This window comes from Kogia breviceps, chromosome 6, assembly GCF_026419965.1.
Source record: "Kogia breviceps isolate mKogBre1 chromosome 6, mKogBre1 haplotype 1, whole genome shotgun sequence".
NCBI classification, from domain to species: Eukaryota; Metazoa; Chordata; class Mammalia; order Artiodactyla; family Physeteridae; genus Kogia; species Kogia breviceps.
The window spans coordinates 38304288-38329772 of NC_081315.1; the positions used below are offsets into that span (position 1 = coordinate 38304288).

General features: G+C 35.1%; 1 pseudogene; it reads left to right on the forward strand.

The window, feature by feature from the left end:
• The first annotated feature begins 22629 nt into the window (after positions 1–22629).
• LOC131758349 (importin subunit alpha-1 pseudogene) lies at positions 22630–24216 on the forward strand (annotated as a pseudogene).
• The last annotated feature ends 1269 nt before the right edge of the window (positions 24217–25485 follow it).

Below are 25485 nucleotides of genomic sequence, written 5' to 3' on the forward strand. Positions count from 1 at the left end.
GTCCTCCATTCCTCTCCCTCTCCTCCTGGAGGACCCCTCCCACCTGCTTTTTCTGATCTTCCTGGCTTCAGGGATGCCAATCCTGTCTGACTTTCACTTCTCCTCTCCCCTCAGTCCCTCCATGTCCTACTATTTCACTTGGCATTTCCTCTCATCTCCTTGGGCCTCAGGGTCTCCCATCAGCAGCTGACAGGCTCCCTAGTTGTGGAGAGACACTAACTCAGCGTCTTCCCACACTGCCATTTTGACTCCACCACTCACCTCTTATTTTAGCATTTAATCCTTCACTCATTAAAATAACTGCTTGAAGATGGCATTTCTTGTTGGAAAGTTATAGATATGCACAGTGGATTGTGACAAATGAATTCTATAACTTGAAAACTGACTAGCTATAAGGTGGTAAGCAATGACTCTTGCCAAGTTTATTGACTATTAAGGAGACATTTGATAGCACATGCTGCATCAGATACTCTATTTCCTAGTTAAAGTTTGATGTGCTAAATTCTATGTTGTGTCCTTTAATATTGTCATTCTAGAGCCAGGTCTTACATAAGTGGATAAAATAAAAGGATTTCTCCTGGAAAGAACACACTTCCTATTGTTACATTATATACATCAGTACCAAATCAGGGTATTGTAGAGATACCAATCTTGTTAGAATTTTAAAAAATTAGAGAATGTAAATATAAATACGTGTTACAATTTATTTTTATAACTTGGTAAACTTGTGTTTATTTTTCAATCTGTAAGCAGTGAGGGACTTTCTCTCCAAGTTTGCTGATGAATTTCTCTTTAAAGCGGTTCCCATATTGCAATCCAGTTCTTTACATAGAGTTATGTGGAACCTAATAACAAGTCTCAAAAAAATTGATAATTTGAGGATACATGATACATTATACAAAGGCCTTGGAGTTGGCAATTTAAAAGACTTTTTTATTTGCTAATTTTGTGGTCTCCATCTCAAAGACTCAAATTTCTCACAAGTAATTTGTATGGTTGTGGTGAAAGTCGCATTACATAAAGTACATCGTGTATTTTGAATGCTGTCTGACATATAATGATCCTTTCATAAAAATAAATAACTTTCTACAAGTCCTTATATATCCAGATTTCTCAACCACACTTTAAATGTGTCATCATGGAACTAAGTACCTATTTTTAATTCAAATCCCTTTCTCTTATAATTTTTCCAAGAGATGTGCTTACTCATAACATATTTTTAAAAATTGTAACACGGCTGATTTAAATGCAAAAAGCTCTAAAATTATTTTTAAAGTATTATTGGTAAATGTTTAATTTCTTAATAGAATATGATACTAGCATTAGTGTGAAATATAATTATGTCTTTCCCCCTCAAAATTATAAGTATATACTATCTGCTTTTCTCTTTTTCAGTTAAAGTATGAGACTTATTTTCAAGTTATTATCTTTTTATTGTATTTAATGTAAATTATAGCTCTAATTACATGGCTTTCTTTTTGAATAAATAGCCAATATTTTAAAAATCATACTTGCAATTTTTTTTTTTTTTTTTTTTGCTTTGGTATGTGGGCCTCTCACTGTTGTGGCCTCCCACACTGCAGAGCACAGGCTCTGGACATGCAGGCTCAGTGGCAATGGCTCACGGGCCCAGCCACTCCGCGACATGTGGGATCCTCCCAGATGGGGGCACGAACCCGTGTCCCCTGCATCAGCAGGCAGACTCTCAACCACTGCACCACCAGGGAAGCCCCATACTTGCACTTTTGAGGGAAAATTATAGTCACTATAATAATGTCAAGTGGATTCATCTAGTTATATTTAAAATGAAAATGAGCCAACGGCATTCATGAATGCACATTAATTTTATAATGTTTTCCAATAATTGTCAATTAGTACTAGTCATCTTATTAGAGCCTCTTGTCATGTGAGACTTTCTAAGAAAAGAGATTGTGTAAAAGTTTATTGTCACCAAATAAAATTTCCCCTTAAACTCATGATATTCCTATGAGCATGATCAATATATAGTATAGGACTGGAAAATATGGTAGAGTGTGGGAGTGAAAGAGGGAGTGTGATGTTTATATATAACCAAAAAGACTATTCCTATCTCTACTGATAACTTTGAGTTGTTGAAAAAAGAAATAACATTTACAATGAGAGTATTTCCTTTAATAAAATTTTTTTATAGCATTGGAAGTTCAATGTAGAATTACATTATTTCAAAGAGATCTTACTTAATCAAACTTATTTTTTAAAAAACTAGCACAGTCTTATTTTTAAAATCATAAATTTATTAGTAATCTACCAGGAAATGCTTAGTTCTAAATTTCAAAAAAAACTACACAGTGATGTCAAAGTTTTTTACAGATATTTTTATCTTTCACTTCATAGTATATGAATATCATTTCAAATATATATATATATTTATGCATTATATTCTATCCAATAAATATTTAATCTAGGCTCTCAAAATTAAATTTGATAGCTTAAAAATAAAAATAATACTCAATTAAAACATACAAAACTATACTAAACAAGTATCTTGGAATTTATAAATATTTAGTTTTACCCATGTAGTTATATTTTTAAAATACAAAATTATCTACCAAATTCTCTGGTCCTTTGTAAAGAAATATACTTCCAGTGTGCCTCTGCTTATTTAGTAAGAGAATAGAAAAATCTCACAATGACTTATTAATTATAATCAATGTAATTACTTTTGCCATTTTGACAGTTATTTCCAGCTGAATTCCAAAGATACTTTTCCCTTGTAGGTATGCAGCCAATTCCTTTGAATGAATTCAAGTAAAATAATGCAAAATAAAAACTTCTAAAAGAGCCTGTTTATGAAATATAACGTGGATAAAATATTCTTTAGGTGCTATAAGAGTTCTAACGTTTGACTTAGAACTCAGTAGTTGAGGTTTTGACTCAGCAGTTGAGTTCTTAACGTTTGACTTAGAACACAGCAGGCTCAGTAGTTGTGGCGCACAGGCTTATTTGCCCCAGGGCATGTTGGATCTTCCTGGATCAGGGCTCAAACCCACGTCCACTGCATTGGCAGGCAGAGTCTCAACCACTGTGCCACCAGGGAAGCCCTGTGTTTATAATTTAATCCCCACACATTTATGTAGTGGATCCTGTTATTGGGTGGGACAAAATGTTCGTTCTTTTTTTCCATAAGATGGCTCTAGTAGCAATTATTTGTCTTTAACTTCATTTGAAACAATTTAACAATTTTGTTAGATTGTATGTGACAGCTGTCATATCATCATGCATTTAAAAAACGATTTATCAAAATTGGTGAATTTTTGTGTAGCCATTTTAATATTGAAGGCAGAAGAAAAAAAGCAACATTTTTGGAATATTATGCTTTATTTTTTTCAAAAAAGGTGAAAACACAACTGAAACACACAAAAGGATTTGTGCAGTGTATGGAGAAGGTCCTATGACTGATGAAACATGTCAAAAGTGGTTTGTGAAGTTTCGTGCTGAAGATTTCTTGCTGGACAATTTCTTGCTGGACAATTTGTCCTTATGCTCATTGAGAAACACTTTACAGTAACATGCAAGGAAGCCCTGAATATTAGTGTCCATCACTCATGTCAATGTATGGGAACTTCTTTAGGGCATATACCTGAGTGGAGCTAAGTCATAATTTTTGGGTATCCTCTACTCTATTGGATGATTCCCAATTAGTTATCAGTTACCTTACAAAAATTTACTTTCTTAAAAAAACTATATTATTTGGAATCTAAAAAAAAAAAGAAGGTTCTGAAGAACCTGGGGTAGGACAGGAATAAAGACACAGATGTAGAGAATGAGTTTGAGGACATGGGGAGGGGGAAGGATAAGCTGGAACGAAATGAGAGAATAGCATGGACATATATACATTACCAAATGTAAAATAGATAGCTAGTGGGAAGCAGCCACATAGCACAGGGAGATCAGCTAGGTGCTTTGTGACCACCTAGAGGGGTGGGATAGGGAGGTTGGGAGGGAGACGCTAGAGAGAGGAGATATGGGGATATATGTATAGGTATAGCTGATTCACTTTGTTATAAAGCAGAAACTAACATACCATTGTAAAGCAATTATACTCCAATAAAGATGTTAAAAATAAATTAAAAAAACACAAAAAACTATATTCTATTTCCTATTTCTCAACATTCCTACCAGCACTTAAGATTATAAATATTAATTTTTGGCAATTTTCTTGGCCTTAAATGATATATAATTATTTCTATAATTTGTATATCCTTGATAAGTAGTGATATTGAACATCCTTTCCTATATGTGCAGATTGTACATGCCTCCTCTTTGAATTTCATTTCTTATTTATTATTTCATTATTTTTTTATTGATTACATATAGTTTTTCTTTTATATAAGTAGCATTATTTTTCACACTTTGTCTTGTATTTGATAAGGTTTTATGTGATATATCCATCTTATATTTATGTTATATAATTTTTTGTCTCATTGTCATGGACTGTGAATATTATATTATTTGGTATGTTATAGCAACTCTTTTCACAATAACACACATGTAGTACATGTTTACAACATTTATTTGAAAAATTTTCTATCTGAAATAAGAAAGATAGTTTTTCATATAATCTATAAACTTAAGTAAGAATGCTTTTCACATCTAGGTTTTAACTAATATGAAATAACTTTTGTGTATATTGCTCAGTAGCTATCAACATTTTTCCTCAGAGAGTAACCAGTTATCTTAGCATTATTTATTACATAGCTATGCTCTACTCACTTCTCTGCAGTGCCTTTGCATCATGTACTATTACTATGTGTGGGTCTGCTTCTCGACTCCATGCACTCTTTTTTTTTTTTTTTTAATGTCTTTATTGGAGTACAATTGCTTTACAATGGTCTGTTAGTTTCTGCTTTACAACAAAGTGAATCAGTTAAACATATACATATGTTCCCATATCTCTTCCCTCTTGCGTCTTCTTCCCTCCTACCCTCACCGTCCCACCCCTCTAGGTGGTCACAAAGCACGTAGCTGATCTCCCTGTGCCATGCGGCTGCTTCCCACTAGCTATCCACCCTACGTTTGGTAGTGTATATATGTCCATGCCACTATCTCACTTTGCCACAGCTTACCCTTCCCCCTCCCAGTATCCTCAAGTCCATGCTCTAGTAGGTCTGTGTTTTATTCCCGTCCTACCCCTAGTCTCTTCATGACATTTTTTTTCTTAGATTCTGTATATATGTGTTAGCATACGGTATTTGTTTTTCTCCTTCTGACTTACTTCACTCTGAATGACAGACTCCAGGTCCATCCACCTCACTGCAAATAATTCAGTTTCATTTCTTTTTATGGCTGAGTAATATTCCATTGTATATATGTGCCACATCTTCTTTATCCATTCATCTGTTGATGGACACTTAGGTTGCTTCCATGTCCGGGCTATTGTAAATAAAGCTGCAATGAACATTTTGGCACATGACTCTTTTTGAATTATGGTTTTCTCAGGGTATATGCCATGCACTCTTTAACTAATCTGTTTATGTAATCTGGTGCTAATGGCATAGAGTTAATTACTACTGACTAAATATACTGTAGTATATGGTAGGGCAGTTTTCCAGGTTTTTCATTTATCAGGAAATTCTTTCCTGCACTTAGACCTTTGCTTTTCTATGTAGATTATAAATCAGCATTTTAGCTTGCATATACAATTTCTGTTGGGGTTTTTTAATTGAAGTTGCATGGATTTTATAGATGGGTTTTGGAAAAATCTACATATTTATTGCATGGATTCTTCCTATCTATTAATATGTTTTAGCTGTTCATGTCTGTTTTCTTGAATGCCGGTCATTATTTTTTAGTAATTTTCTTCATGAGGTAAAGTAGATTTTAAAAGGTAAACCTTTTTACCCATTGCTCTCAATATTATTTATGTTGTAGTCAGATAACATCATGAGATAGTACATATTCTTTTAAAATTTTGAAAACATGATTTGTATCCATAGTTTTTTTAAAAAATAAATCAACACTTTTTCCAAATGTTCCATGTGTTCTTGAGAGGGATACATGCTCTCTAATTGTTCTTAGTAAATTTTATATGTATATAATTAGATTTGTATGTACTTGATCTTATTATCATGTTCAAATTCACACTATCCTTGTTAATATTTTAACTAACATTCAAATATCAACAAACATCAAATCTCCCACTGTGACAGTGAATTTGTCAATCTATTTTAATAATCCTATTAATATATGATTTATCTCTATCCTGATTCTATATTATTAGGTGCATGCATATTTTAATCATTATTTATAATAGTTGAATTAAGAATTTCATATTATTTAGGTACCCATTTTTTTCTTAATAACGCTTTTCATTATATTTTTCATGTTAACATAACTTCACATATTTTCTTAATTTTTAGTATTTCCCTTCCATAATGTTTTATCAGCCTTATATTATTTTCAACCTATCCATATCCTTATTTTTCAGGTGATTTTTTTTCTCAAATAGTACTTAGATTTAATTATATAATTTCACTTCTACATTTTATATTTCTTGTGATTATTGATTGATTTAAATCTATACTTTAATTCTCTTAAATTTACTCTGTTGTTCTAGACATTCATCAAATTACTAATTGTGAAATATGTAAGTATAATGCTTAGAAATTCTACTTTGTTTTTTACAAAGTAATCTATTAACGTTTTTTTTTTTTTTTTTTTTTCCGGTATGCAGGCCTCTCACTGTTGTGGCCTCTCTCGTTGCGGAGCGCAGGCTCCGGACGCGCAGGCTCAGCGGCCATGGCTCACAGGGCCAGCCGCTCTGCGGTATGTGGGATCTTCCCGGACCGGGGCACGAACCCGTGTCCCCTGCATCGTCAGGCGGACTCTCAACCACTGAGCCACCAGGGAAGCCCTCTATTAACTTTTAAGGTCTCTTGTTTCATTGCTCATATTTTAAGATGATCCTTGATCTGTTTTTATAGTTATCTCTTTTCAACTTGTTTTATGTGTTAATTGTGGTATTTGAATATGTGGTAATTGAATATCTACGTCTTCTATTATCTATTTCTGATCTTTGCTGTTTCTGCTGACTCTTATTCATGGTGCTTATTATCTTTTTTAATCTGAACACTTTGAGTTCATATTTATTTGCTGTTAATCTATATAAATCAAGATAGTCAAGTATGGAGACTTTATTCTAATAGAAAGAAGTTATTTTTCTTCTATTGTTATGTTATTATGGGATGTTACAGAAAGTAGTGTTACCTTAAGTAATGAGATGTTACATTTATACATTTTGCCTTTGTTATTACCTAATGTTCTTAATTGCCCTATAAAATTCTAGCAATCTTATAACTTAGTGGCCTATGGAGTTAATTAGGAGTAACTGGGTAAGGTATAACATTGTGATTGTATATTATATTAACATTTTTAAAGATAAAACAAGTGTAGTATAAGTTCTTAATACTTATTTGAAGAAAAAACAAACAGTAACATTTCCTTTCACCTGGCATTGTATAAAGGCAACTTGAATTTAGTAAATCTGGGTATCATACTTTTATCATTCACAATTGGTAGACATTTGTCCATTTACTTTTATAAATATTTTCAGGAAAAAATAGACGGCTAGCATGAACCTATCTAAGTAATGTCCTTATTGATGGCCTCCCTTTACTCTAATCATCATTTATTAGTTTTTTATAATATAAAAATTACATAAAATTGCCAAAATATACACTTTTATTCTCTTATTGCCAAAATGTCTATGATAATCCATTAACAGAAACTTTAATCATAGTTATGATAGTTCAAATCAAAGAAGGAATTTTAAAATATCATTAAAATTGTGAAAGCTGTGGTTTGATTGATGATGATGTTAAAGCTGATATTTAGAAAGCAATATATTATAAATTAAAATTAATATCAAATTATTGAAAAATATAAAAGAAATTGAGGGTATATTAGGGTTTGTAAAGTTGCATATGATCCCAGAATGGATGACATAAACAGATAATTTAAATAAATAAGAAACATTGGACTCTTGTGGCACTTACTTTCCATTCCTTTAGACACTTTTTGTCTGTTCTGTAAGTATTTTCCAAATTCTTTAAATGATATAGTCTGATCTTTGCCTATCACATGATTGTTTTAAGTAACATCTGGGCATCTGTAACATCCATTACTTTTATCTCCTCTTTTAATGTCCTTTGAGAGACATATGTTGTGTTTCTTTCATGCTTTCTCAATTTTTGCTGTAGCCTGATACTGATACTTATTTCCTGAAAGATATTCATTTTGACTGCATTTCTAATAGTAATCATATTTTTCCACTTTTTTTTTCTTATTAATTCCTTATGATGTAGACACATCTCCATCCTTAGAAGCATTTTCTTCCTCTAAAATAACAAATAATAATGGTCATTGTGGTCGTCATTCATTAACAACCACAATTTAAACTGATTGCTCTGCTTATTTCAAAATCAATTCCAGGGCTTCCCTGGTGGCACAGTGGTTGAGAGTCCGCCTGCCGATGCAGGGGACACGGGTTCGTGCCCCGGGCCGGGAAGATCCCACATGCCGCGGAGTGGCTGGGCCCGTGAGCCATGGCCGCTGGGCCTGCGCGTCCGGAGCCTGCGCTCCACAACGGGAGAGGCCACAACAGTGAGAGGCCCGCGTACCGCAACAAAAAAAAAAAAAAAAAATCAATTCCAAAAGGTTTTAAGCTTTACCACTGATCTTTTGAGTGTGCACACGTCACACTTGAAAATAAACCCATATAGTGGGTTTTTCTTAATTTAAATATTTTACTAAAATCATAATCTCATTTTTTGTAATTAGCAGGTAGGTGGAGCCAAGTGTCAATCCCCCTGATGGGATGCATTAACTTGCTTATCACCCCAGCAGAAGTATATGTGTTTCTGTGTGTGTGTTTGTATGAAGGTTAGATCACATATCTAAATGTCTCAAGCGCCATACATGGTCACCAGGGTGACTTCTGAAGACGCAGTTTGACAGTCTGGCTGGCACATAGGTTTCAATATCACAATCAGCTACTGAGAGAGCAAGGAATAGATTAGGGTCTCTTAGGCCATTTAAGGGTTTTTGCCACTAATGTTAGAAAAAGTTTTTAAGAATGAAATTTATCTAGTGTAACATAGCTACATATTAACACAGACAAATTTTATTGGCTGTAATTTAAAACAAAGTATTTTTTCTTTTCTTGTCCCATTAAATGTGTTCATTGAACAAGTTTCCTTCCTGATTCTGTATGAAAATTCATACAGTCTTACAAAATTTCTGACTACTGTTAGTTTAAAAAAAGAAGGCTACGGGGCTTCCCTGGTGGCTCAGTGGTTGAGAATCCGCCTGCCGATGCAGGGGATACGGGTTCATGCCCTGGTCCGGGAAGATCCCACATGTCGTGGAGCGGCTGGGCCCGTGAGCCATGGCCGCTGAGCCTGTGCGTCCGGAGCCTGTGCTCCACAATGGGAGAGGCCACAACAGTGAGAGGCCCGCGTACCGCAAAAAAAAAAAAAAAAAAAAAAAAAAAAAAAAAAAAAAAAAGAAGGCTACTGTATACCCTGAATTCAAATATTCTGCTTGTTAAATAACAATACTTAAATCTTCATGCACAGGTGAATTTCTCTACTTTTCTTAATCATGGATGCTAAGCAGATAAATGAAGAGCTTCTTTGACTAAAGCAGATAGCTGGCTGTCTAGAGTTCTGCTCAGTTGACCCTGGCCTTTCTCCCAGAGGTGACACAGAGTCCCCATAGGGGCAGTCATATGAGATAGGGTTTGGAAACTATTAATATGGAGGCAGGTATAAAGGGAAATACTAAGATGAATACAGTTTGTCTCATAATGTCCTTACTTTATGAGTTATGAAATACAGGATGAAAAATATTTGTCACTGTAGCTAATCCTAGAAAATAAACTGGGAAAGAATATTCAGAAGAGTTGATTTGACCCCAACATCCTACACAGTCCATTATGTCTTAAAAATTCTGGATGAAGTTCTTTTTGACATATTTTTTAAATGATTCCTCTTCTTCTCACTGAAGGTTAATGGTATGTTTCTTATGATCTATTTTTTATACCCACTAGTATTTTTTTCTGATTTATGTTTTACTTTTCCTTGACAATAGAGCCTTGCCCTGAGCCTCAGCCTTCTTTATTTGATCCTGGAAGCCTGCTTGGCTCTCCCTGTCTTTCTCCCCATGCTCATAGTCTCAAACTACTTTAATTTTAAGTTGGAGCCTTATCTCAGTTATGTTTTTATCACCACAATGAATTGTGCTGCCATCTGTCTTACTTCTCATATTGCCTGCTAGCCATAATGTCCATTATTCTCTACTGTATTAAACCTATTGGACATAAATCAAGCACAGAAAAATCAATCAAAAGTGCAAATTCAAAAGGTGACAAAATGGAATTAAGACTTACACAGCATAAAGGTCAGTCCAAGAGTTGGTCCAGCTCCTAAAACCTCAATTCTTTCCATTTTTGAATGTTTCCTCTTCTTTGCTTGTCTAAATGAGAAGTCCCAGGATTCTTTTTAGTCAAGTACTGTTCAGATCTCTTTTTTGTTATATTTATGTTCAAGAATAGTCATGCCAGAGCCCCTATTCACAGTCCTAATAGTCTCTCAGTGACTTTCCAATACGTGACAAAAATTTTTCTTATTATTTCTTTTATATTTTGTATAGCCCACATGTAATACAAGAAAATTCTTATGGTAAATCTGCTCCATATGTCAACTTCAACATGTTAACTTGAGTTTTGTTTTTTTTTAAAACAAATAATAGAAGTGGTTTATGGATAAAATCTGTTTTTCAACGTTTACATATGTAACCTATACATATTTTATTAGGTCCCACAAGTATTAACAGGAAAAAATAGCAGGTATAAAATAATATGAGTTTGGAATTTTATTATACATTAATATATGAGAAAATAAATCTGCAAGCTTTCATCCATTCACTTTTGAAACATATTTATTTAGGGTCTGTTATTTGGTAGTGTGGATCAGGCATAAAATAAATCCAGAGCCCCATTGTTCCAATTTTTAATTTAGATCTCTAACCTCAGAACATCTACTGCTGTATTTATAGCCATAATTTGTTTTAATCTTTTGGCTAGTCTTGTGATTCAGTTTTGTTACAAATAAGTATTCATCCTTTAGCATATTCATCCTTTTAAATATGGCCCCAAGTTGTTTTATAATTTCTACACATATTAATGCATATAGGTGTAAGTCATGCAACCTGGAAAATATTAAAAATAAAAAAGTAGGTTTGATTAATTCTCAAGGACATCAAGCTTCATTAGATTTTGGTTTTGTTTGTTAGGTACATTTCATTAATAGAAATATGTATTATTAATATATATTTACCGTTAATATTTCAAAAAGACAGTACTTTTTTAAGTTTCCACTTAAAGATTCATCTTAGTCATGACAAATGATATTCAACTGTGTCTAGCCAAGTAACCCTAGAATACTGGTAATTATAACATAGAATATGTATACTAACTATAGATCTGTAGTATGTATATATTTTTTCTTCCAGTTTTATTAAGATATAATTGACATACAGAACTGTATAAGTTTAAGGTGTACAGCATAGTGATGTGATTTACATGCATCATGAAATGAGTACCTCAGTAAGTTTAGTGAACATCCATCATCTCATATAGATACAAAATGAAAGAAAAAATTATTTTTTCCTTGTAATGAGAACTCAGGATTTACTCTCTTAACAACTTTCATATATAACATACAGCAGTAATTATATATATTATATTGTACATTACATCCCTAGTACTTATTTGTCTTATAACTTGGAAATGACGTTTTGACCACCTTCATCCAATTCCCACTCCCCCTTCCCCCATGCTTCTGATAACCACAAATCTGATCTCTTTTCCCATGAGTGTGTGTGTTTGTTTTTGAAGTATAATTGACCTACAACACTATGTTATATCTTGTGTGTATATTTAATATGAGAAACTGACAAAGTATAATAAATGAGTATAATAAAACATTTATACACAGGCCCCAGGTATATCTTTTAATGGAAAATGATTAAATATAAGAAATTAAGTATTAGCTAGTTGATTGTCTATGGAGCCTCCTCAACAAATATTTTTATAAAGTTTCCTTTATAAATTAAATCAGCAAATACTTACTATATATTGTAACAGCAATTTTCTATCAACACGTCATCAACAAAGTTTTCAAGAAAATATTTTAGATTAAAACGCTCTATGTAATTCTATTAAATGAAAGAAAATAGAATATTTCTGTATTATAATATTTATAAATGAATCTAACATAAGTCAATTTTATTGATCTGCTCTTAGATCTTTGTATTAAAATGGGGAATATATAATATCACCTTTATTTTCTTTAAGTTATAAAAATTACAATGTTTCTAATGCACACCAGATATGTGCAAAATCCCTTTCTTTTCTGTTATAAAGTCTGTTTTGTAGCACTAGGGAGGCTACTTTCATTTGCATGTTAATTGAAAAAAAATAGTGGGAAAATGTTAGCAAGATGATAAAAAGAAGCCTATTTATGCCACCTAAACTTTGGTGTCACTTACTCATTCCTGTTAGATAGAAAAATAACAAGACTATCCAATTAATTACTCACATAGATTGCAATTTTGCAGCTATCTCCTGACAAAAATGAGAAATCTATTAATCAATGAAAATTGAATGAATCATAAGCTTCCCTTCCCCCTATGCACAACTTTAATTTTTGTCTGATATGGACTGGGGTTTTTGTGTAGATTTGAAGATGAAGAAGCTCATTTATTTAGACAGATTTCATTTCTAAAGTGTTCCATTAGTCTCTGCTGTTATGAAATCAAACTACTCTGTATAAAATCTTGTTTAGTTTTCAAGATGACAGCCTTGCTATCCCTAAAGAATGACTAGAATGGTGTGATATGTTTATAACTCCCTTGTTTTCAGTATAATTGAGAAAATACTATTTATAAAGCAGAGGGAGCTATATTACTTCATATATTTAATCATACTGAAAAATATCTGATGAAAATTATAGTAATATTTCCTATTCAATCAACTACATGTATGTGAATAAAATAGCTAACTGTTTAGCTAAACAACAACAAAAAAACTACCTGTCCATCTTATTTTTGTGAGAAAATAAAATATTTGTAAGGACATATGTATTTCAGGTTGATTGTCTTCTAAACTCCTGCATATTTTTTTCTTTATCTTTGGGATAGCTTGATCTAATGTCTCCCATTCAAACCTGCAGAGGAATCTGTGCTTGATAATAATTATAATTTCAATTCTGTATCAAAATAATTAAGTGACATATATATGACTAATTCTAAGTTTATTACAAAAAGTAATAATCACTGGATTTAGAAAGGGGACAAACAAGGAAATACCAAATCATTCCCTAATATAAAAGGTAATATGTTTAACTTAAGCAAACTCTATCAAAAAGCAAACTGAGCAATAGATAAATACTAGTTGTCATAAGATAAAATGTAAATAGTAGTTTTAAATGGATATCTTTATACTTTCATATAAATCCATTGACACTACATCTATAAATATATTTTTGAGGCTTCCATTTAGCCAATTAGAAACATCCCCACAAACCATGCCTCTGAACTCTGAAGAGTTTTGAAATTTAACAGTAAGAAAAGGAAGAAAATGTAAAGTCAGTCACCACTCATTTCATCCCATACCTTGGAAAAATTGTTTTATTGTGCCAAAACTGGAAGAAAAAGTGTCTTAGCTCTTCTTAATACTATTAGCTCCTGAAGAGATTCTCTGAGAAATCCATCACCTCATGCCCCCAACTCCTTCACCTCCATCATCTATCCATGAAGATCTCAATGGAATTTCCCTTACTGCAAGCCCTCTGCCCACTTCAGTCCTGCTAACTTTCTTTGCTATTTCTATGCTACCTCAAAGCTTAAAATAATTTTTCTCCTGGCCCAGCACCGGTAAGCCTGTGAGGTTAAGATCTGTATGCATAAAGGCATAGTAAACCAACTTTTATCTGGTATCTTGCTTTATCCTGTAATTGGGATAATATCCTCTGTTTCAAATGCACAAGTGTTTTTAGAAGAAATTACTCCTTCATGTTTGGTCTGTGGAACAGTATAAAGGTTCTAATCTCTGATACCATAACATAACCATCATTTGTCCATTAATTCATCCATCTATCCATTATTTTGACAATATTTATTGAACATTTACTGAGTGTTAGGTAATATTCCTGGTGCAGGGACTAAGTCATCCCACAAAACAGATAAAGTTCTTGACATCCTGGGTCTCACATTCAGTTGGAGTAAGAAATAAACAAATAAATCATGTGTACTCTATAGTTATGTGATGCCTGGTAAGAGGGACAGGGCATCTTGGGTAAGTCTGACTATTTTATAGAGAGTGATCAGGCAGAGCCTCTGTGACAAAGTCACAATAGTTAAGATAACAGAAAGAAGTGTCAGAGTGAGCATCTAGCACATGGAGGCATGGGGAGGTTTCAGGGAGAGGAAAAAGCAACTGCAGAGGACTTGAAATAAGAACACCCTTGGTGTGTTTGGTGCCCGTAAAGGAAGCAAATAGTACTGGAAGAGAATAAACTACAGAGATGAAGGTTGAAAATGAAGTTAGAGAACCATATATGTGGTGGGGAGAAGATCACATGTAGCTCTATAAACCACTGGAGATGTTACCAAATAGCTCCGATTCAGGAGGTCAACAGAAGTCGCGGACCAGCAATCTAGGTCCTTGTGATAGCAAGAAAAGAATTGCAGCCTACCACTTCGGGCTTAAGCGCAAAGCAAAGTTTATTAAAGCATGGTTACACTCTCAGAGGGAGAGCGGGCTGTTTCTGTTAAGTGAAACTAGCCCTCCTGTACAGGCTTAAGGGCATTTATAAGAAATGTTCATTGAGGGGGTGGGGTGCAATCATGCGTGAGCGACAGGGGATCATTATTCGATTGACAGTCCAGAATTATGTAACAAGTTAATTATTGTGTATGCCCTTACCCTTGATTAACTAAAAAAAGACCACGGGTTGGGGGAGGGGCAAAAACACATGCAGATTTTATTATAGTGATGACATAATGAGTTTGGGTTTACTATAGGTTATACGCCTGTGTAGTCTGGGCATGCGCAGCCTGGGAAGTTTCCTCATGTCACTCTACTCCCTCTTTATCAGGATAAGTTGCCGACCACCCGACCATAGTTTCGCCTGTTCTGAATGGGGTCCGGGGAGGGTTCCCAGATAGTTGGGATGTAACTTGTCTACTACCCTCTTGTCTTTCCACCACTGTCACCTCCTTGCTGCTAATGTCTGAGTACCTAACAGAAAGACTTTGACTTACACTTTGAATAAGACGGGAAGCCATCGCAATGCTTTACGAAGACTGTTGATATGATCTAATTTTTTTTTTAATCTCTGGAAGCTATATGGAGACTGCATGTTGGAAGCAGGGAGAACACTTAAGAGAATACTGAAATAGTCCAAGTGACATAGATTAGATTGTGCTACAGTGCAGGGCATGATTTGATTGTGTATGTGTTTGTGTGTGTGTGTGTGTGTGTGTGTGTGTGTGTGTGTGTGTAAATTTTAAGGGAAAACTTATTGGCTATTAACATGACTTGGATGTGGGGTGAAAGAAAAAGAGAGAGTCAAAGATTGTTCTCTTTGTGACCTTGATAAAAGGTTTCTTTGAATTGGTAGGTATGAACGTCTGATTAGAGTGAATTTAGGAAATAATTGGAGGTAAAGAAATGGAGTCAGTGAGTAAGGCAATGTTTATTTAGGAGTTTTGGTTTCAAGAAAGAAGGAAAAATGAGATAGTTACTGAAGCGAAATGTGCGGTCAAGACAATACTTTTCTTTTTTTTGTAAATAAGAGATGTTATAGAATCTTTTGCTATTATATGTATAGAACTTGTTTGTTCTAAGAATGATACACTAGAGAAACAAAATGATGGATGAGGAAAGGTAAACTACCTGGAGCACTGTCTTTGTTATGCAAGAAGGGATGAGATCTAGTTTACAAAGGAGGTTGGTTTTAGAAATGAGTATGAGTTTACCCCATCCTAACAGTAGTTAAAACAATTTAGATGAAAGCAAAATTTACTTATTCATGGTAGAAGGAATGTGTGGAATAGCTCTTTTGATTGATTCTATTTTCACTAAGAAATGTCAACATGTTCATTTATTGATAACTTGCAGATGGAAGAAGTAGTTCTTGAGTCTGAAAAGATGAAGAATTTGGAGAAACAAAACTAGGAATCTAGGAGAGTAGAGTAAAAAATGTAAAATGGTTAAATTGGTTCCCATGACTTGTAATTGACTATTTTTTAGGTTCATCAGAATGGAATTTAGATTGAATACGAGACTATTTTTCCTGAAGAAGATAGTTTATTTTTCCCTAATTTTTATCAGTAAGACCCGAGAGAGAGAGAGAAAGAGAGGGATTTTTCTTCATTTTGCTACCATTCTTACGTTGTATTATCTTAAGACTTGATTTAAGCAAAATGATCAAAATATCTGCCTATATGTAATGATTACATTTATGTGTCAACTTGGCTAAGCCATGATACATAGATATTTGGTTAAATGCCAGTCTAGATTTTTCTTTGAACGTATTATTTTTAGATAAGATTAACATTTAAGCCAGTAGACTTTGAGTAGAACAGACTACCCTTCATCATGTGTGTGGGTCTTGTAAAACAAAGAATGTTGCTTGCCATCAAGTCATTAGCCATTGTAGTTCCTGCCATACAGCATACCTTGAAATGAATTCAAGATGAAGTGTTCTGTGTTTTGCATATAGGGACCCCTAAATAGTTCAGATAGTTCAGATTCAAATTCTAAAAAAGAATTTCAATGACCTCAGATTCTTGTATCTTCCAATACATAAAAAAAGCACTAAAATGATTAACTTGAGGTATCTGTTCATTGCGATTAGAAGTAATATTTTTATGCTTGACTACATGTATGACCCAGCCAAAAAATTCATATATATATATACTAGCCCCTCCCCTATCTCTTCAGAGCAGTTCTTCAGAGCTATCTGAGAGGCTTCTCCCAGGCTATAGTCCTCAGTAAATTCCCCAAATAAAACTGAAGCTCACAGTTCATGTGGTGCATTGTTTTCAGTTGACAGCCTCATCCAATCAGTTGAAGGCTTTAATGCAAAACAGACTTAGCTCCCTAAAGGAAAAGGGAATTCTACCAGCAGACTGCCTTTGGACTCAAACTGCAAGTCTTCCCTGGATCTCTAGTCTGCTAGTTTGGCTTGAAGTTTTTGGATTTGACAGCCTTTACAATCACATGATCCAATTTCTTAAAATTTCTCTCTATATATCTATCTCTATATCTATCAATCTATCTTTATCTATCTACATATACACACATACACACACACATGCACATCCTATTGTTCTGTTTCTCTGGAGAAACCTGACTAATAATATACTATATAATTGGCAAACTCTGAATCATATTTCTGAATCATATTTCAAGTTCAACTTATATTCTCCTTCTAGCCTAACTGCTCTAACAGGACACCTGAAGTGAGTACATTTGCTTTTCTTTCCAATTTTTCCTAGTCTTATGCTTCCTTTCCTCACAATCTCTCCAACTTGCTAAACATGGTTTATGAGCATTCCAGTGTTGTAGCAGTAGCCAGGCCCAATCTAGTTGACTAGTACTATCATGATCTATCACTGACATGCTCTAAGTTTAGTGGATAATCAAACTCTATCTCTTGTGGAAATCTTTGTGGACTTTTCAGAGACTGTTCTCCACTGGGGATCCCTCATCTGTATTTCACTTAAGAGAAGTCATACTTGCACCTTATGGTCACTTAAAATCCCTCCTGTAACTTTTCTGAGAGGGTCCATGCCTCCCCAAGGCAGTCAGTTGAGAAAGATTTTAAAATAACTGGTCTCAATTCCCATTTTTAGTCCCTGAGAAAAAGCTCTCATAATTGTGTGCCCCAACAAACTCTGGGAGGTGTCCTCATGAAGATACCTCTCCTGGTTTTGTCCTTCACAAAGTCTTCAAGAAACTACCCCTCCTGGCTCTGTAAACAGACTGCAGGAAAAAAATATCAAACTTTGTTTGGTCTTTCATAAAGCCACTTGACTGAACTTGACTTGAGAGAGAAAATAATGCTCTCCCTTTCTTCATTGTGAGACAAGAGAGTATATTACATAGCTGTGATATTTACCAAAGAAATTCTAATCTCAAATGTCTTGAGATCTTAATTTAAATCATTTTATATCCACAATCTGAATCAGCCACTAGTGCTACAAAATATAATTTTTAAACCTAAGTGAAGCAAAATGTTTCTGTTCGATAGTTTATGTTTTCCTCTGTATCTCAGAACCATAAATTCTAATTCTACTAATGATATAATATGTACTTCTAAACATAAGTATTTACATGATCTTTTCTATTCCAAAAAAGGATACTAATTACAAGGCATTGCTGTTGGGATTGTTTTGGTTTTTGTGTTGATTTCTTTTTAAAAATTTGCTCATTTCTGGAATAAAATTAGTCTCCTTTATCCCTTTAAGATTTAATCATATATTTCCATCAAACAGTTGGAACAAAATTACATGAACACATAATGAACAAACTTACATAATTTAACAATTGTGTAAGGATCCTGACAGTTTATGCTAATAACCTGAAGTTTGGCTGAACCCAAATGAGTGAGTTCCTGGCCACTCAAATAAGAGAATAAAATGTGAAGAAGTTCACAGGTGAATTCTATCAAACATTTAGAGAAGAGCTAACACCTATCCTTCTCAAACTCTTCCAAAATATAGCAGAGGGAGGAACACTCCCAAACTCATGCTACTAGACCACCATCACCCTGATACCAAAACAAGACAAAGATGTCACAAAGAAAGAAAACTACAGGCCAATAACACTGATGAACATAGATGTAAAAAACCTCAACAGAATACTAGCAAACAGAATTCAACAGCACACTAAAAGGATCTTACACTATGATCAAGTGGGGTTTATCCCAGAAATGCAAGGATTCTTCAATATATGCAAATCAATCAATGTAATACACAATATTAACAAATTGAAGGAGAAAAACCATATGATCATCTCAATAGATGCAGAGAAAGCTTTTGATAAAATTCAACACCAATTTATGATAAAAACCCTCCAGAAAGTAGGCATAGAGGGAACTTTCCTCAACATAATAAAGGCCATATATGACAAACCCACATCCAACATCATCCTCAATGGTGAAAAACTGAAACCATTTCCACTAAGATCAGGGACAATACAAGGTTACCCACTCTCACCTTTCTTATTCAACATAGTTTTGGAAGTTTTAGCCACAGCAATCAGAGAAGAAAAAGAAATAAAAAGAATCCAAATTGGAAAAGAAGTAAAGCTGTCACTGTTTGCAGATGACATGATACTATATGTAGAGAATCCTAAATATACTACCAGAAAACGACTAGAGCTAATCAGTGAATTTGGTGAAGTAGCAGGATACAAAATTAATGCACAAAAATCACTTGCATTCCTATACAACAATGATGAAAAATCTGAAAGTGAAATTAAGAAAACACTCAAATTTACCATTGCAACAGAAGGAATAAAATATCTAGGAATAAACTTACCTAAGGAGACAAAAGATCTGTATGCAGAAAATTATGACACTGATGAAATAAATTAAAGATGATATAAATAGATGGAGAGATATACCATGTTCTTGGATTGGAAGAATCAACATTGTGAAAATGACTCTACTACCCAAAGCAGTCTACAGATTCAATGCAATCCCTATCAAACTACCACTGGCATTTTTCACAGAACTAGAACAAAAATTTTCACAATTTGTATGGAAACACAAAAGACCCTGAATATCCAAAGCAATATTGAGAAAGAAAAATGGGCCCGGAGGAATCAGGCTCCCAGACTTCAGACTATACTGCAAAGGTACAGTAATCAAGAGAGTATGGTACTGACACAGAAACAGAAATATAGATCAATCGAACAGGATAGAAAGCCCAGAGATAAACCCATGCACATATGGTCACCTTATTTTTGATAAAGAAGGCAGGAATATACAATGAAGATAAGACAGCCTCTTCAATAAGTGGTGCTTGAAAAACTGGACAGCTACATGTAAAAGAATGAAATTAGAACACTCCCTAACAACATACACAAAAATAAACACAAAATGGATTAAAGACCTAAATGTAAGGCCAGACACCATCAAACTCTTAGAGGAAAACATAGGAGAACACTCTATGACATAAATCACAGCAAGATCCTTTCTGACCCACCTCTTAGAGAAATGGAAATAAAAACAAAAATAAACAGATGGAACCTAATGAAACTTAAAAGCTTTTGCACAGCTAAGGAAACCATAAACAGGATGAAAAGAGAACCCTCAGAATGGGAGAAAATATTTGCAAATGAAACAACTGACAAAGAATTAATTTCCAAAATTTACAAGCAGCTCATGCAGCTCAATATCAAAAAACGAACAACCCAGTCCAAAAATGGGCAGAAGACCTAAATAGACATTTCTCCAAAGAAGATATACAGATTGTCAACAAACACATGAAAGAATGCTCAACATCATTAATCATTAGAGAAATGCAAATCAAAACTACAATGAGGAAGCATCTCACACCAGTCAGAATGGCCATCAACAAAAATCTACAAACAATAAATGCTGGTGAGGGTATGGAGAAAAGGGAGTCCTCTTGCACTGTTGTTGAGAATGTAAATTGATACAGCCACTATGGAGAACAATATGGAAGTTCCTTAAAAAAACTAAAAATAGAACTGCCATATGACCTAGCAATCCCACTACTGGGCACATACCCTGAGAAAACCATAATTAAAAAAGAGTCATGTACCAAAATGTTCATTGCAGCTCTATTTACGATAGCCAGGACATGGAAGCAACCCAAGTGTCCATCACCAGATGAATGGATAAAGAAGATGTGGCACATATATACAAGGAATATTACTCAGCCATAAAAAGGAACAAAACTGAGTTTTTTGTAATGAGGTGGATGGACCTAGAGACTGTCATTCGGAGTGAAGTAAGTCAGAAAGAGAAAAGCAAATACCATATGCTAACACATATATATGGAATCCAAAAATAAATAGTCATGAAACCTAATGGCAAGATGGGAATAAAGATGCAGACCTACTAGAGAATGAACTTGAGGATAGGGGGAGGGGGAAGGGTAAGCTTGGACATAGTGAGAGAGTGGCATGGACATATATACACTACCAAACGTAAAATAGATAGCTAGTGGGAAGCAGACGCATAGCACAGAGAGATCAGCTCAGTGCTTTGTGACCACATAGAGGGGTGGGATAGGGAGGGTGGGAGGGAGAAGCCAGAGGGAGGAGATATGGGGTTATATGTATATGTATAGCTCATTCACTTTGTTATAAAGCAGAAACTAACACACCATTGTAAAGCAATTATACACCAATAAAGATGTTAAAAAAAATGTGAAGAAGTTTACATACATAGATGGTTTTACTCATTAACTATAAACTACGGATGACTTTCTGTTGAAATCTAAAATGAGTATTTCTTTTTTTGAGTATTAGAATATAATTTTCCTTTCTCTTTTCAACTAATCTACCACAAAGGAGGCAAAAATATACAATGGAGAAAAGAGAGTATCTTCAGTAAGTGGTGCTGGGAAAACTACAGCTACATGTAAAAAAATAAAATTAGAACACTCTCTAACACCATACACAAAAATAAACTTTAAATGTACCAAAGACCTAAATATAAGGTCAGACATTATAAACTCTTAGAGAAAAACTCAGGCAGTACACTCTGACATAAATCACAGCATTATCTTTTTTGATCCACCTCCTAGAGTAATGAAAATAAAAACAAAAATGAACAAATGGGACCTAAATAAATTTTAAAGTTTCTGCATAGCAAAGGAAATCATAAACAAAATGAAAAGACAACCCACAGAATGGGAGAAAATATTTGCAAACAAAGTGACCAACAAGGGATAAATTTCCAAAATATACAAATAGCTCATGCAGCTGTATGTCAAAAAAACCAAGCAACCCAACCTAAAAAATGGACAGAAGATCTAAATAGACATTTCTCCAAAGAAGACATACAGATAACTAAAAAGCACATGAAAAACGCTCAGCATCACTAATTATCTGAGAAATGCAAATCAAAACTACAATGAGGTATCACCTCACACAGGTCAGAATGACCAGCATCAAAAAGTCTACAAAGAATAAATGCTGGAGAGGGTGTGGAGAAAAGGGAACCCTCCTACTTTGTTGATGGAATGCAAATTGGTACAACCATCAGGGAGAACAGCATGGAGGTTCCTTAAAACACTAAAAATAGAACTGCCATATGATCCAGCAATCCCACTCCTGGGAATATATCCAGAGAAAACCATAATTTGAAAAGATATATGCACCTCAGTATTCATAGCAGCACTATTTAAATTAGCCTAGACACCATCCCCGGGCTGACCGTGGTGGACGTTTTGAGTGCAGTTGATCCGTAGCCTGTGCACCCCACACCACCTCCTGTGGAAGCTTGAGCCGGCTGTGCAGCTTTCTCCCTTTGTCCCATAATGATGTCCACCAATGAGAATGCTAATTCACCATCTGCCCATCTTAACAGATTCAAGAACAAGGGGAAAGACAGTACAGAAATGAGTTGGCATGAATAGAAGTTAATGTGGAGCTCAGGAAAGCTAAGAAGGGTGATCAGATGCTGAAAAGGAGAAATGTCAGCTCTTTTCCAGATGATGCTGCTTCCCCACTGCAGGAAAACCGCAACAACCAGGTCACTTTAAATCGGTCTGTTTATGACATTGTCAAAGGCATAAATAGCAACAATTTGGAAAGCCAGCTCCAAGCTACTCAAGCTGCTAAGAAACTGCTTTCCAGGGAAAAGCAGCCCCCTAAAGTCAGCATAATCTGGGCTGGTTTGATTCCAAAATTTGTGTCCTTCTTGGGCAGAACTGATTGTATCCCATTCAGTTTGAATCTGCTTGGGCCCTCACTAACATTGCTTCTGGGACATCAGAACAGACCAAGGCTGTGGTAGATGGAGGTGCTATCCCAGCATTCATTTCCCTGTTGGCATCTCCCCACATTCACATCAGTGAACAAGCTGTATGGGCTCTAGGAAACATTGCAGATGATGGCTCAGTTTTCTGGGACTTGGTTATCAAGCATGGTGCAGTTGACCCACTGTTGGCACTTTTGGTGGTCCCTGATTTGTCATCTTTAGCATGTGGTTACTTATGTAATCTTACCTGGACACTTTCAAATCTTTGTCACAACAAGAATCGTGCACCCCCTTAGATGCTGTTGAGCAAATTCTTCCTACTTTAGTTTGTCTCCTGAAACATGATGATCCAGAAGTTTTAGCTGATACCTGCTGGGCTATTTCCTACCTTACAGATAGTCCAAATGAATGGATTGAAATGGTTGTGAAAACTGGGGTTGTACCCCAACTTGTGAAGCTTTTAGGAGCTACTGAATTGCCAATTGTGACTCTCGTGCTAAGAGCCATAGGGAATATTGTCACTGGGATAGATGAACAGACTCAGGTTGTAATAGATGCAGGAGCACTTGCCATCTTTCCCAGCCTGCTAACAAACTCCAAAACTAATATTCAGAAGGAAGCCACGTGGACAATGTCAAACATCACGGCTGGCCACCAGGACCAGATACAACAAGTTGTAAATCATGGATTAGTCCCATTTCTTTCTGGCGTTCTCTCTAAGGCCGACTTTAGGACACAAAAGGAAGCTGTATGGGCTGTGACCAACTACACAAGTGGCAGAACAGTTGAGCAGATCATATACCTTGTTCATTGTGGCATAATAGAACCATTGATGAACCTCCTAACTGCGAAAGACACTAAAATTATTCTGGTTATTCTGGATGCCATCTCAAATATCTTTCAGACTGCTGAGAAACTAGGTGAAACTGAGAAAATTAGTATAAAGATTGAAGAATGTGGAGGTTTGGACAAAAATGAAGCTCTGCAAAACCATGAAAATGGGTCTGTGCACAAAGCTTCATTAAACTTGATTGAGAAGTCTTTCTCTGTGGAGGAAGAGGAAGATCAAAGTGTTGTGCCAGAAACTACCTCTGAAGGATATACATTCCAAGTTCAGGATGGCAACACTGGGACCTTCAATTTTTAGATTGTACATCTGAGGCATAAAGTTGTTTGTTGTGTACTATGTCTGGTAGAAGTTTGCCTTACTGTTTCTCTACTAAGAACTCTTTACACGTGGTTTGTTATTGTAGCACTTTTTACAAAGAAACTGTACTTGAACAGTTCCAAACTGTACATACTGTATGAAGCTTCTCCTCTCAATGGGTTTCTTATTTCTATGTGGAATTTCATATCTTGCAGTGTCCTGTGAATAAAGATGAAATTCCACTCTTTAAAGAAAATAAAAAATAGGGCTTCTTGGTGGGGCACTGGTTGAGAGTCCGCCTGCCGATGCAGGGGACACTGGCTCGTGCCCCGGTCAGGGAAGACCCTACATGCCACGGTGCAGCAGGACCCGTGAGCAATGGCCGCTGAGCCTGCGTGTCCGGAGCCTGTGCTCCGCAATGGGAGAGGCCACGGCAGTGAGAGGCCCACGTACAGCAAAAAAAATAAATAAATTAAAAAAAAAATAGCCAAGACATGGAAGCAACATAAATGTCCATTGACAGATGAATGGATTAAGAGGATGGGGTACATATATACAATGGAAATTACTCAGCCATATAAAAAATGAAATAATGTCATTTGCAGCAACATGGACAGACCTAGAGATTTTTCATACTATGTGAAGTAAGTCAGACAGAGAAAGACAAATATCATATGATATCACTTATATGTGAAATCTAAAAAAGTGATACAAATGCACTTATTTACAAAACAGAAATAGAGTCACAAATGTAGAAAACAAACTTATGGTTACTAGGGTGGGAAGAAGGGGAGGGATAAACTGGGAGATTGGGATTGACATATACACACTACTATATATAGCACAGTGAACTCTACTCAGTACTCTGTAATGACCTATATGGGAAAAGAGTCTAAAAATGAATGGATATATGTATATATATCCATTAACTGATTCACTTTGCTGTATAGCACAAACACAACATTGTAAATCAACTATATTCCAATAAAATTTAAAAAATAAGAAAAAATTAAAAGGAATTTGTAATGGGATTTTTGGTATCTCCATTCACTGAAACATTTTATTTCTGTGCTGAATTATTTTTTTTTTCTTTTCTTTTTTTTTTTTTTTTTTTTTTTGTGTGTGTATGTGTGTGGTACGCGGGCCTCACTGCTGTGGCCTCTCCCGTTGCGGAGCACAGGCTCCGGACGCGCAGGCCCAGCAGCCATGGCCCACAGGACCAGCCGCTCCGCGGCACGTGGGATCCTCCCAGACCGGGGCACGAACCCG